Source organism: Coturnix japonica, chromosome 15 (genome assembly GCF_054131305.1).
Source record: "Coturnix japonica strain WE chromosome 15, WE-NBRP24, whole genome shotgun sequence".
NCBI lineage: Eukaryota > Metazoa > Chordata > Aves > Galliformes > Phasianidae > Coturnix > Coturnix japonica.
The window spans coordinates 8815728-8830477 of record NC_140677.1 but is presented as its reverse complement, the minus strand read 5'-3'; the positions used below and the strand labels follow the sequence as shown (position 1 = coordinate 8830477).

Here is a 14750-nt window from a genome sequence, read left to right as displayed (position 1 = left end):
TTCTCAAGAAGCACTCAGCAGAGGGAGGGATACATTAAACTGTAAACAGAAATAGCACAGTGAGAGCAGAGTCCTCAGTCACTGAGGCTCTTATGGGGTTTATCAGCCTGCCCCAAGCTGGGTCAGTGATTACTCCAGCAAGACTAGTGCAAAATAGCACTATGGGATGGGGCATTATGTGAGCCACCTTGTTTCCTATCAGCAGAAAGCTTTAGAAAGAAAAGTCTTGAACTAAAACAAGCAATACTTGGAAAAGGAGGGGAAACAAAACCAGCAAAGAGGCAGCCATCCTAAGATGAGGGGCCTGAGGCTCCAAGAGCTGCTGGCTGCTGCTGAGTTTCTGCTGTACTCTTCTAGAAAGGCAGTGGAAGTCATTCAGCACCATGATTCACATCCTGCACAAGAGATTAAGGCCCCCTGCTCATGCTAGCAACTGGCTTACCGCCACGCAAGGGAATTATGTCAGGAGGGTAATGAAACTCTGCTCCTTGCTGCCAGATTGTGGCTCTCACTTGTCTGCAAGTCTTACATGTTGTCTTGATGGCCATACAGCCACTGTGGGCCTCAAATGACACTGCTCGAGGTCTTCTCAAGGGGTATCAAATGTCATGGGGAGGTTAACCCCATGGATATCAGCCAGCTCACCAGCACCATCTCTGTGCTCAAGCAGCAACAGCTGGAGCATTGCCATCCCCACATCACTGGCTGCACATCTTCCCCTGCCGCCTTCTCCACAACTGCACCAACCCTTCCTTACACCTCACCTGGTCTCTGAATGGTTTACTGAGAGATCCTATTACATCTACATGGTTACATTCCATGTCCTGCACCCAAAACATGTGCTGTTCCCCACAACTCACCAGCTGCCAGCTCCCTCCCTACCAGCACAGGAACTCTGCTGCTACAGAGTTGATCTCAAACTCATTCTGCATCCATACCGGATGCCAACTGCTTGGCAAGAGCCTACACGGAAGCATATTATATTTATGATCTTATTACAGCTTAAAAGATTATCTCTGTGTCATGTTCTTGAGTTACAGAATCAGGTCTGTTTTTAAATGGGAACTAAGCATACAGCCCAAGCTGACTTTCAAGCTTTAGCAGATGTTCACTGGAAGGCCAAAACACAGGTAACAACAAGGTACAACGGAGGGCAAAAATAAAGAGATGAAATACAGTCCCCCCAAAGCTCAATTACTTCTGACTCATTCTCCCAAACAAGTTCCTTGCCTTCATAAATCAGAGGGAACAGAAACACTCATGCTGCTGGGAGAGGGTAATTATTCCTGCACAATGTGAGGGGAAAAAACACGCATGCTAATGGTGCCAGCTCACGAGACCATGCCCATGTTGGCAGTGAGAAAAAACATGCATTTAGAGCTGCACAGGGGTCCACTGCAGCCATACAACAGCCTTAGGGCACAACATTGTGGGCTGCAAGAGGACAGGAGAGCCTGACCCACCTGTAATCCAGGAGCTGCAGGACACAGAGCATGGAGATGTCTGCAGGAACAAGGAGCCCCAAGCACCCTGCCAACGCCTATAAGGGCCCAGCACCCTGACTCCTACATCCTGTGCCATGGGGACTCCAGTGTGTGGCTCAACTAATTCCCTGCAAGCACCACGAGGAAGGAGCACAGTGTCAGAAATCTTAATGATCTCTAGAGCTGTCCCTTTAAATCAAGGTGCTTAGGAAAATCCAATTTGCTTCCATGACTTTTTCCAAAGGTACATGGATTTGGATTTAGGAAAACAACGCGTTCACAAACTGCATGGAGGGCATATTACCAAACACTTTCTTCTGCAGTAGCCCCCACCACTCCCAACATGCCTCACCAGGTTAGCAGGGTAGTTGATGGTGCTGCAAATTGCATCTTCCTGAGCTGTCATCCTGGATTTACTCATTCTGAGATTTAGTCACTGGTAAATCAAATTCTTGTTATCAGCTTTTTTCTTTTCCTCCCCCACTGTGATTTTTCTTATTAGAAACAACTTAAAGCCAAGAGCAGAAAGGCCTCTGAGCACTTAAAAGGTACATCCTTCTGTTTTTAGAAACTCAGCCTGGTGAAGAAAGTTGCATTGTGGATTTTTCCTGAGAGCAAATTCCACTTTCCTTAAGGACATCACAACTACGACGCTGCCAGCAGCTGCCCCAGCTCTTCTGTCAGCCTAAACCTAGAGGGGCATTTAACAGCAGCAGCTTGAAGGAGCTGATAAATGAGGAAGAATAGAATCTAAGCAGATATTTCTAGTGGACACCAGTATCTGAGGTTATCCAAAATTACAAGGCTAGAAAAATGTAGATAAACTAATAAGCAAACACAAGTGGTAGATCCAAGTCTGAGCAAGGGTTATAGGTTCAAAATCAATTACGGCTGCGAACAAAGGACTGATGTTTCAAAAGCTGTTACAAAAAATTACTGATTTAATCCTCTCATCTTCCATGTTCTAATGCTACCAAAATAATTCCAGGGGGGAAAGAAAAATCAACAGCAATGAAAAAGGGTAAACCTAAAGAACCTCAGCCTCATGTAAGAAGAGTCACAGCCTGAGCCTTGCACAAAGCCAGATGCACAGAACATCCGTTCAGTCTAATGTTCAGGTGAGCAGACAATAAACTCTGCTCATTAAAACACTCATTTCTTTTTAGGGCAGCCATCTGTCCTTAGCATACACAATACTCAATGCAGATGTCTCTACAATGCCTGAATTGCAACCAAATGCCAGGCAAGGGTTTCTAACCAAGACCTGGCACTTACCTGGCCAGATCTGACCCAATTCTAGCTGATTCATCTATTTAATCCCCACAGGCAAGACCTGAATCCTCAACAGAGACACCAGAGCTACTCCTGAGCTGCACAGTGGGAACAGGCTAGTTCTATGCCACTACACAGCAATCTCAGTCATAGTTCACAAAATGCAGCAAGTTGTATTAAAAATAAGAGACTCCAAAAAATTCTGATGTGGTATGCTATCTCTGGTAAGCACCCAGATCCTTAAAACACTTCATTTTGACAAGGTAACATTCGTCTTGACCAAGGGGAAAGGTCTCACTTGGATTCAGCCATGTAGATCATCTTTGAGATACCCATCCAACCAGAAAATGAAATTATTTTCAAGACTGTTGTCCCATCCAGAGCTTCCTTTAATCTCTTTCTTTTTATTAGCAGGGATAAAACCCAGATGCACTTCCAGGAACAGGATCTCATCAGCTTTGCTTCTTCAGTGCTAACACTGCCCTGAAACAGGTGGCTATAAGGAACAAAATCAGCAGTGCCCAGTGTTATCCATAGTGTTCTGAAGAGCTCCCAGCCAAGTTAAGAAGAGCAGAGCTCAGCAGCACACATGCTCCTTCAGTAAGGCAGCGCTGGCACCAAAGAAGAAGAGTTGACAAGGTCTCATTCCCATCAGATCTGGGTTTATGGGGTAGTGGGGTACGTTATCAAAGGAATGACCTGCCCACCTGCCAGAATGACAGGACACAGACCCTGGTTGAACAGTGACATCTCAGTAAGCACAGTGTACAAAACCACACGAATTACCATCCTATCACCACACAAATTAAATCAATTTGTCTCCATTTGCACTCTCGACCTTTTCTCTCAGCAACATCCTGTTCTCCCTGGACACCTCTCTGCCAATCCACCACCCAATTAACCTTTCATTAAAGGCTGCCTAGGCATTTGCAAAAAGGCCACAACATCCACACTTAGCACTTTATTTCATGTGCATTGTAAGAACCACATGCCCAGCCTACACTCCATTGCAGAAGCAGGACTTCCAGCCTTATCCTTCAGCATCAGAACACTGGTGGGCCTCCAGAAATCACTTCTTCCAACAGTCCTCTCATAACCTTTACAGACCTCCTTGGTATCTTCCCTTACTTGCTTCTTTCTCAGCCTAAGGAATCCCAGTTTTCTTCCTGAGCCAGCAGTTCAAGAGCAACCATGGGTTTACACAGCTGCATCATGTTTTCTTCCTATTGCCTTTTCTAATAACTCTTAATGTTCCAATTGTTTTTGATCACTGCTGAGCACTGAACTAAAGTTACCACAGTGTTCTGCATTATAACCCAGGACCTCAAGACCCAGGACCCTGTAGGCATCTCACAGCTCATCTCCTCATGTACAGGCAAAACTGTGTGTCTGACATCACATCTCCCAACCATGAAATTCATCTGTTATTTGATTCCATTTCCGAACATCCTTCTGCATTTCTTCACACTCCACATTTGTATTTGCTACATCAAATAGTTTGTTATTTTGCCAAAACTCATTTCTCTCTTTGTTCCTCTTTCAATTCACTGATGCGTATCTGAAGCAGACAAAGGCATCAGAATGAACCTTGCAGTATTCTACTTATGACTAGGCTGGACAGTAGGAAGAATTTCTTCTCAGAAATAATCCCTGGAGGCATTCAAAAACAGGGAAGATGTGGCACTGAGGGATGTGGTCAGTGTTAATGGTTGGGGTAGGTGGACAGTTGGACTAGATGATCTTGGAGGTCTCTTCCAACCTTAATGATTCTAAGATTCCACCAGGGAAGCCAATCTACTTGCACACTCCATTCCTCTTGTTCTAACTTACTATTCTCACCCATAAGGATCTTCCCTATGCTTTCACAGCAGGTCTGTTCCCTTAAAAGTCTTCTATGAGGAACTTCGATAAAAGCCTTTGAAAATCCAAGCAGGCTTTATCAACAGAGCTCTCTACTCCACACAGCCATACACTCTTTCAAAGCAGCATTTCGCCCATTGCTTTGCTGTGTATTCATTTGCAGCTATTCTCACTTTGAAAGCAAATTCTAAGTTCTGTGGGATGCTTTCAAGAGCAAAGCTTTTCTAGCTGCAGGTATCTTTAAAAATTCACAGACAGAAGAGTTATGTCCCAATGTGCCTCCTCTGTAATCTCACAAACACCTCCTGGACCCATTTTCCCTTTAAGTAAGACAAAAAGAAACCTTTGCCCAAACATCGCTATTAATACTAATGCAAACCTTTTCATCTCATCTGTTTTTCCTCCACCTCTTCAGAGAGTACAAACCAGCCTCAGACAAGGTTTTGCAGGAGTTGGTAAACATCTTCCTGCAAATATTTATTCAGGTATTGACCCCTAAAAGCAAATCAGATTCAATCAAAAAGTCTATAAAATTCAATGGCACGCAGTGATTTCTCCCATTTTACCCAGCTCCAGGACCTCTTGCAGTCAGCACAGCCCTGTGCCCACCTTCACACCCAGATCTTAGTGCTCACTGCTGATAGCTCAGTGCCAGGGCAGAGTCCAGCAGCAAAAGGGGAAAAGCCAGTGCTGTCACACACACCACTCCTACAGAGAGGTGCATCAGCAGCACGCACCACTGGAGGCAAAGGGATGTGGAAAGGCACCTGCAGACCTGGGCACATCCTGAATCCCACATTACTCAAACGTGTTTTGTGTGAATACAAAACACTGGCCACTTGAATTCTGTTTGTTTTGCCTCTCACCCACATCTCCCTAACAATTACTACAGTCAGCCCCTTCTGCAGAAATTGCCACTTTACCCCTAGAGTCACATAAAAGCACAAACCTAAACGTTATTCCAGAGCTGTTTATGAGAAAACACAGAACTATGAAACACACAGCAGGGATAAAATCTTTTCAGCAACGTTTACATCACAGGGCAGCCACCTTGATGTTAAAAACATACAGAAAGCTGACAAGGGGAAAACATTTCTGCTCAGCAAACGTTGAATAGAAACGAGGAGTTTGGTGACTCAGAGATGCAGTGACAGCCCTCATACAAATCTGTATGTCCAAAACACATCAAGCTCATCCTCCATGATGCATTCAATGCAGCATGCACAGCTGGACCACACAAGACACATATTTGGAACCCAAACTGAGGGCTTCAGAGAGGGCTTCAAATGTGAAAGCCATGAGTTTAGATTTTTAATATCCCCTCTTTCAGGCAGCTGACTTATTTTGCACACTTTCATCAAGAACAGAAAGCCCAAAAGGAAAAAAATATATAGATAGAGCATAATGTTGACATTTAATGTTGCTATTTAGCCACGATGTCAACTATTTTGGCTTCACAATTTGTGAGCAATAACCAAGAGACGGGGATCTTTTAACATTAGGAAGTAAAGTCTCTTTGAATCACATTAGTTAGAGTTTAAGAGCACACGTGGCACCCTAAGATAAAGAGAAGGGAAGACCTTACCTTGCACAAGCATTTGCAAAGCTTTAAGACAGAAAGGGAAAACAGCATGCCACAAGGTACAGCAATTTAATTCCCCAATAAGGGCTACAAACACCACGTGTGTGGCCTCAGAAACTGTGTCAACACCTTTAGGTCTGCACACAAAGCCCCCTGGCTCTGCAGTAAAGTGCACCTGAACTTCCTCCCCAGAAAACAGCAATTCCAGCACATCCCACGTGAAACGATGCTTCCAGGCTGTAAACACAGGTTACAGTGAATGGAGCTGATGGCAACTGAGAGAGAGAGAGAAGGGCAGCTCATCTCCCAGCCCATCAAATTGCAGACTGCCAGCAGAAGCCATTTCCTTCAATTCAGAATATTCCCTCCCTTTTCCCCCTTTAACAATGGACCCAGAAAAAGCCACAGACATCTGTCAAACCCAGATGGCTCACTTGGAAGACGACCACATGCTTGTTCATAAGGAAAGCCATAGAGCCAACAGAGCTGGGCTGGATATTTATGTACATTGGAAGCTGCTTGTCTTTGAGATGACAACTTGAATGGTTTCTCAGCTTTGTTGCAGGCAGGACCAGGAGCTACTGCTCCACTGCAGGCCCTCAGGTGCTGCACACAAGGGATTTGAATGCAGGAGGTGAGACCTCACAGCTCTACCTGCATTTCCCACATCTCAAAAGTCTCTACAGATGGGAAATTGCACTCAGGAAGAGGGATACCCACAGGACTATTCAATAACTCTATACACAGCAGCAAGAGAATACAGGTTGTGGGCTCAGCTGCAAGTGAAATGTAACTCTGTCTGCCCTTTAAAAGAAAGAGTCGTGAGGGAGATAAAAAGGAAACAAAACTCCACGGTGAAAAGTGTAATTTCCAAGGGATTAAGCTATTGTGCTATTTGCTCATCTATCTCAGCTGCTGCTCAAGATGTTAACCTCACTACTCCCAGTGAAGTAATGAAAACAATTATCGAGCTGGCGATGTGATTTTCAGCTGAGAAGAAAAACGTATTAAGGAGCGAGGAGATCCACTGGGATCAACCACTTCCAGTCCTGGCAGCACCCTATGATCTGCAGGAAAGCAATCGGACCTGCAAGGCAGCACGAGAGCAACAAGTAGATGAGGGACAATACATCTGCCAAACTGCAGAGCCCACAGAGGATGTAGCACTGACGGCCCTTGGAAACGGCACTACCTTTTCTATGGGACCTTCACTGTTACCAGCAGGTGCCACCAAAAGCAATGCTGTGATAACAGAACTATCACGAGGAGCTCAAAGCCCTCAGTGTCTCCATGCATCCAAAAGCTATCTTTGCTTCTAACCAACCTTGTTATGAGTTTACTGGAAGACAGAGGAAAAGAATCAGATGCACTATCTGATCCCAGGGGATGCTCCCATCAACAGCAGTGAAGCACAGACGAGGCACCACGCAGTCAGGAAAAGTGCCTGGTGTTCAGTGGGTAAATGACGGGGATCTGCACTGAACACAGCACGCAGCCTTAATGGCCTTTCAGAAGCTCTCACACTGTGAGCAGGCAACACCAAGCAACGGCACTCGCAATTCCACTGCAAATTATGTGAATTTAGCACTTGCAAAAGATGTCATACTTACAGGGTTCAAAAATCAAAGCAGCTTCCTCAAGGGCACAAATACAGCAAACATTTCTTTCTTTTTCCTGTCCAAACCCCCTTCCCTCTTGCCTGCCATTCACTCCCATCAGTGCCCACAGGCACCAAGCTGGAGATGAGCAGGCAGACAGAAGCACAGAACTGACCTTTTACATCTTGTTCGTTCTCCTGCTGCTAGCAGAAGTCACAGCGAAAGGACGCTTCAAGCTGCTTCATTGAGCCCTGTGCATTTCTGCAGTTCACCAGCAAGGCTAGAGAGCTGCTGTAAGCTATTCACTTTACCACCGTTTTTGCTGCCTGTGCTCGATTGCAAAGGGAGTGGCATTGCTTCTATAAAAGAGCATTTTGCAAATGTCTTCCCCTGAGTCTTTTAGCAAGTTTCAAGAGAATTTGCAAAATATTCTTCTATTAGCCTCTATAGAGGTAAAGGAACCCGGTGCTACTATATTCCCAGAAGTTTGTCTGCTTTGGAAGAAGAGAATCAACTCACCAGCAGAGCAATCACTGAGCCGCCTGCTGAGCACCTCCTCTGTCCTTCACCTTTCCCAGGAACCAGGGCAACGCACCAAGGTAGCACAAGAGTAACAAACAACAGAGTGTGATGCAACAGAGAACGATTCCACACCTCTCCCGCCCCAGCTGTGGGGGCACTAAGGGTCTCACATGGTGAGTCCTTCCTGCCCTTGACACCCCACAGCCACCCAGGAGAAGCACTGCAAAGCCTCCCTTCCTCTCCCAGCATCAAACTACTCCCAGACCTCTCTAGCACAGTGTCCCCAAAAGCCACCAACAAGCTGAGCCCACACAATTCAGGTTTTGGACACAAACTTCTCCCAAGCCCCAGGAGCTGAGGCCTGCAGGGTTCAGTCAAATCCAATCCAAAGAAACATTTCTTTTCCAGGGAAACTAAAGATTCGCTGTTCAGAATTACATTAAACTAAGAAGATGAGGATTCCATTAACTAATCTAATTTAACCTGATCTGTTTGAATTTCATTAGATGTGGCTGCACTGGAGACTCGGTAATGAGACTCCAGCACATTGGGATCCTGACTGCCCTAACTCAATCCCCCAACCTGATACGGACAGCTGTAATTGTGCTAATTAGCTGCAGAACCTGTGATGTACTTCAGCTGGGCTCAGGGTGAAGAGAGATTAAAGCAAAGCCAAATGAATGAGAAAGTGCCAGTGTACTCGCACACAATTTACAGGCGAGGAATAACACACCGTGTGTGCAGACATCTTCCCTCAGACAGGGTGGGGGAGAGCACAGCACGGGAACAAAGTGTCCCTGAGTAATGTCGGTTAATTGGCTTGATAAATTAACAGGGTGAGACTGAAGGTAAAAAGAAGAGTTTTCTAATTTAAATAGCCTCCCTACAAGTTCTGCCTGCTGTTGGAAATTACGTACCAAAGCTATTTTGGAAAACAATCAGAGCCTCGGTATTTCTAAAGTTAGCCTGCTTGGTTATTTTACATCCAGAGAAACCCTCGCTTGCTCTTAAATTTTCCAGCACTCCCATGGAGATAAGAGGATGCCTGTTTGCGTGAGCAGCCAGACAGCCCGATGGCAGCGCTCAGCCCCAATCCCAGCTCAGGGAGATGAAGGGCTCGTGCTGCTCTCTTGATCAGGGCACGCGTCACTTCAGACTTCACATCAGAAGAACCTTTGAACTTCAGTGTCACAGAGACAGCTTTTGGAATAAGCTATGTTTATTGCTGTGGCAATAAACGCAGCAAAACAGAAGCACAGGTGAGGCTCAGAGTGCGTTCAGCCATGAAGATCCATCTCTGGGCTCTTAGTTTTCCTCTCCTGTGGAGCTACAACAGCCTGGGGAGAGGAAGGCTCTCCCCAAAAGAGAGTGAAATAGTTGGCTGGACTCTCCTAAGGGATGGGTAACAAGGCCAGAGTCAGGTCACTCTCCTGCTGATATACGTATTTGCAAGGTCCATAAACAGAACAGCCCCTCCACCTCCTGCCCTTTTCTGGGAAACACATTTTCCTACCTATGCAAGAGGAAGATTTAGGCAGGGAAAAGCTTTGGAGCCTGCCACAGCTCCCAGCAGCACCTGGAGCAGACTGTGGGGCACAGAGAGGACTTGAAACATCAGAAGCCTTTGAGAAACTTGACCTCACGCAATGCAGAAACACTAGGCTCACCCAAACAGCACCGAGATCTTATTTGTGTGACTAGAGCAAGAAACTGGGTCAAATTCAGCCCAGTGCCTCACAGAGCAGTGGCTCCCACTGAAACACAGGACTGCTCGTGGCTGGACTGCAGGCTTTCCTGTTCCACACCACGCCACGTTCATATTGATTGCAGAATTACTTTCAAATTACAAGTGCAAGCAATAAAATTAACCGCATGAACTCCAAGCATTACATTCCTCTTGCAATTTCAATTATCGATTAAGTAGCATGGCAGAAGCATTAAGCCTTGAAAACGTTAACAGCAATTATTACTTTGCTAGTGTGGGGCAGGTTTTATATATATATTATCTATTTATTTTTATTTAGGGAGAAACCTTACACTATCTACCCTGGTAGCTGTACTTCAGACGCTATCCCACTGACATGTGTGGCTAGGGAATAGAAACCTGGTTTCAATCTAGAAACTTGGTTTCAGTCAAGGTAAGTTGAGAGTACTGACAGCAAACACAGCACCCCAACCAGTGGACAACCATCACCTTCAGCTGGGCTGGCTGAAAGAGCTTTGTAACAAGCGACACCCTGACTGCTTTCAGCATCCTTGCTGATCTGTCAGTATTTACTGGAAGGAACCACCCCAGAGGTTTTAGTGAAATTAGGTTTTAAAGGTTTCTTCACAGAGAACAAGGCAGGCTTCATACCCAGCCTGCTGGGCCAAGATGGATTTCGTGGATTTCTTTTCTCTAAAAGGATAGCCCTCTTTTGTTAGCTTTTTTGTTTTTAAATAAACCCCTACAAGCAGATTTGGTATCATCTGTGATCCCCACCAAACACCCATGAGCTGCACTGATAGAGAGAGGGCGACAGTGGAGGGTTCCAGGAGCACCCCATAGAAATATGGCAGCCCTGTTGGGCACATTCCTCCCTTTGGAGCAGCAGTGGAGCTGCTCACACTCACCTCCTGACATGGTCATCCCAAATGCCCAGCAGCTTTCAGCCTGGAAGCCTCCATCTCCATAATTAATGCAGCAGACACAGAGCTGAGGGGGTGAGCGGGGCAGTGCTTTAGCCACATCACCATTTATCTTTTTGGAACAGGTTTGGAGCTACCTCAGGCAGTAAAGCTGTGCTTACCCAGGGGTGCAAGACTGTTGACACCTCTGTGAGAGGATGGATGTGGTCAGCAGAGGGTTCTGTACTTGTTTATCTGCAGCAAGTGACTTAAAGTTGGAGCCAGGAGGATTTCCAGTCCTGCTCCACTGCATGCAAGTTGTATAAAGCTCTGCTTGGCAGCTGCTCTTCTGGCAAAGCCAGTCTCTGAAGGTTGGCCTCCAGTACTCAGCTAATTTCTGTTCCTCCAAACTACACTAAGCTGATAAGCTGTGCTGAACACCACTTCTCAAATCACTCAAAATCTCACACAAGGGTAAGACAGAGTTCTGAAGTTGTCCCAGTGACTTCAATTTCCATTTTGTTTGCATCATTTCATTATAAGTCATTTGCACAGATATCCAGGGCGCATTCCTCCACATTTTCAGGCAGCTCAAGTCTGATTCAAACATCAGCCAGGCAACAAAGGCTGCTCCATGAACACGGCTGTGAGGAACAAAGGTCTCACACACACACAGGGCTGTGGCACATCCCCATGTATGTGAGCAGCTGTACCCCAGCAGTATAAGCCAGTGCCTCTCCTTTGAGTTCAGTGCACCCCAAACACACCCTGAGGCCAAAAAGCTTCATAACATCCTTGCAGAGATGCAGTGAAATACCACATCCTGGGAGCAGGTCACCTGGAGGTAGGACAATGAGCAACAGCATCTTGGTAGGAGGAAGGGCAGCACTAGTTGTGCCAGCCTCGGGCACAGGGCAGGATCCAGGATTCTCTGACTCCAGGAGGGAGGAAAGTAGCCCATGTCAGAACCCCCCTTCCTGCACTTTCTCTCAGGGTGAATGGCTTGGCTGTGGTTCATAAAACCTCGGCTGTTTCTTAGTGATAAACCCAGCTCAGAAAAACAGTGCTTACTTCAGGAATCAGCAATGTCAGATCTCAGGGGTAAGCTCTAAAGGGCAGCAGAGCACATCATATATTACCAGGCACACAGCATGCAAGACAAGCAGCAAGCAATCATTCACAAGCTGGGTGCTGGAGCACAGGCTGATCTGAACCTGCATCCCCCTCTCACCTCTTTGGGTTTTATATTTTGCCTACTCTATGACAAAGCCATTGACATTTCTGCACCTTCCCAGGGCAGTTTTGACCTTCTAGCAAGAGACAAGTACCCTGTGGGTTTAGGGTACACACAAGGGCATAACATTTAAGCCAAATAAAGTGAGGCTGATGTTCTTACACAAATTACAGCTGCCCTGTGTATCTTGCAGCTGAAGGATGGAAAGCCAAAAGCACAGGTGGGTTTCAAGAGCACATCACAGCTAAATCTCATAGCAATTCACAGCTAAATCTCAAAGTGTAGAAGCCCAGGTGGGAGAGAGAACCACATGAAAGACTACAGCCAAGGAGCAAATACCCAGTACACACACTGACCCCATCCCTGGGCATCTTTTTGAACCATCAGATTAGGACACTAGGACTGATAGTCTGACCCAGTCTGCCAAGCCACCTCTTCTAGTCAGCTGAGACCATTTGCTAATTCATTCTTAACCCAAAACGCTCTAGTTCTCTGAAGCAAAGACAACAAGATCACATTTGAACCTTTTTCTGGTTGATAAAGAAGCTAAAAGACTGTCCAAAATCAAATTTAAATAATCCCAAAGAACATTAGAGATACTATGCAAGTCCACCCTATAGTGGGGAACGTCAATTTGATTCATTTCTGAGACATTAGCACACCAATTAGTTTTGTTTCTCCAGGGAGAAGTCATCCCATAATTTACATATTCTGGCCATATAACAGGGAGGGGGGAAATTATGAAAACATGAAGCATTTGGATATGCTCAACTACCAATGTGTTCATAATGAACACAGTCATGACATTAGATCAATGTTTCCCGATGCAAAGAGGATTTTGTTTAAACTAGAAGTGTAACAAGGAATTATAGCAGCTGTGCCTATCATTATTCTGCTTAGCCTGTTAATGGAATTGGTTTGCTAGAACCAAATTGGTTCAAAAGATTAATCAAAAGCAGGTGGTTCAGCTCAGCAACTCCTCCACATCACTGAGAGAACTTTCTGTGGCCAAACCAGTTCTGCATTTCCTAATGACTTGAAGTTCTCTGGGGGCAATGAAGCAGCAATTAAGGAAATTAAATACAGATTGTTGCCCGTGTACCAGTAGACACAATAGGACACAGTGTTGGAAGGGCTCTGCTCCACCAGCAGACCTGACCCATTTCCATGCTGTTGCAGAAGACACCTATCAACCCCATGTCTGCTCCTCCTGAGCCAACAAGGGAGCAAGAAATGCTTCTGTCTCTAGATTACATAGCCTGAGACCTCCAGTGTCCCCCAGAGAAGTCTGAGGATGCCCCAAGCTAGGAAGGGAGGTGGAAGAAAGGGATTAGAAAACCCAAAAACCCTTTGCAAGGTGAGTCTTGGCATCAATAGAGCCCAGGGAGAAGAGCCCTCACAGCTGAACACCTGGGAGCAGAGGCTTCCACTGCTCTCTGGGGGCCCTGAGAAGGTACAGACTCAAGTGCTACAGAATAAACAGCCCCATTGAAACCCAGTTTCTCTCTTTGTTTACAACGCTGTCACTTAGCGTTACATCCACAGATGGCACCTTCACTCATGGAGGGAGCGCTCCACAGAAGTCAGCAGATCTTGTTACGAGGGATGCAAGCAGAGCGTGAAACTCAGAGGCTATTAATGTTTTCTTAATGCGTGAACTGAACTGGAAAGAAAGCAGGAGAAAAAATTAAAGGCTTGTATAGGTGTGGATGGTGCCTCCCCTGCCCATTCCCTTGCAACCTAAACTTTTGGTGAGGTTGGTCACAGGGGTGGGAGAAGGGAGACCCTCCTCAGCTTTCCCTTCACTGGTATCACTGCAGAAATTTCAAGCAACACTGGGGATAAAGAGCAGGGTGCTACAAAGCCACTCTGGCTGCTCTCCCATTTGCGCTTCTTCTATCACTCAGAGGCAGAAATTCACATGAACATGGAATCTTTGCCCCCTAGAAAAGCAAGGCTCTCAGCTGGAGATAAAGGCAGCCTTTGGGGTGTAGAATCTGGCTGTTGCAGTCCTCTGGCTCCAGTCTGAGAAAGAGCAACACATTTCTAAGTGAAAGCCAACATTCAGAGTATGAAGTAACTTGTTCTTACAGGGTCAGTTAAACACTAAGAATATTGCTGTCACTTCGCATGCTTTCATCAGTGAACCTGCAGAAGCTCAAACTGTATGTGAGCATCCATCATAAGGTACCAAGAGAAGTCCCCTATACCAGTCCTACAGCTTTAGACTTCTCAGGGGGTGACTCTGGGCGCTAAAGGAGGTTAAAGAATCAACCTTTTTCATGTTCCCCTATTTTTAAGCGGGTCATTTTTCATCTGGAACAGCAAGTGACCCAGCACTATTCCCCATCAGGGCATAAGTATACAACTGCAGCTATGGAGGGGAAAGCCAGCAGGGGGGCAGAGCTGCTGGGGCAGGGAATGCAAGGTGCAAAGCACGGCCAAGCACTGCAAAGCTCTGCTCTGGGACAATGATCAGAGGCAGAGGTGGTGAATAGCAGAGCAAACTGCTTTTTTAGGGGCTAATGGGAACACGAGATGGGATTTCCTGAACACCCTCAGGGCTTGTCTTTATATAAAAGCTGCATGTG

General features: G+C 46.0%; 1 protein-coding gene across 5 annotated transcripts in view; it reads right to left on the bottom strand.

Moving 5' to 3' along the window:
- Positions 1-14750, bottom strand: part of GRIP2 (glutamate receptor interacting protein 2) — a 205773-nt gene that overhangs the window by 168271 nt on the left and 22752 nt on the right. Inside the window, exon 1 of one of the 5 annotated variants that reach the window (XM_085516844.1) lies at positions 7972-8755. The exons of the other annotated variants lie outside the window; for them this stretch is intronic. The gene's annotated coding sequence lies outside the window, so the exon portion shown is untranslated. Of the gene's footprint in view, positions 1-7971; positions 8756-14750 lie in introns of those variants that run through there. 5 annotated transcript variants of the gene reach the window in all.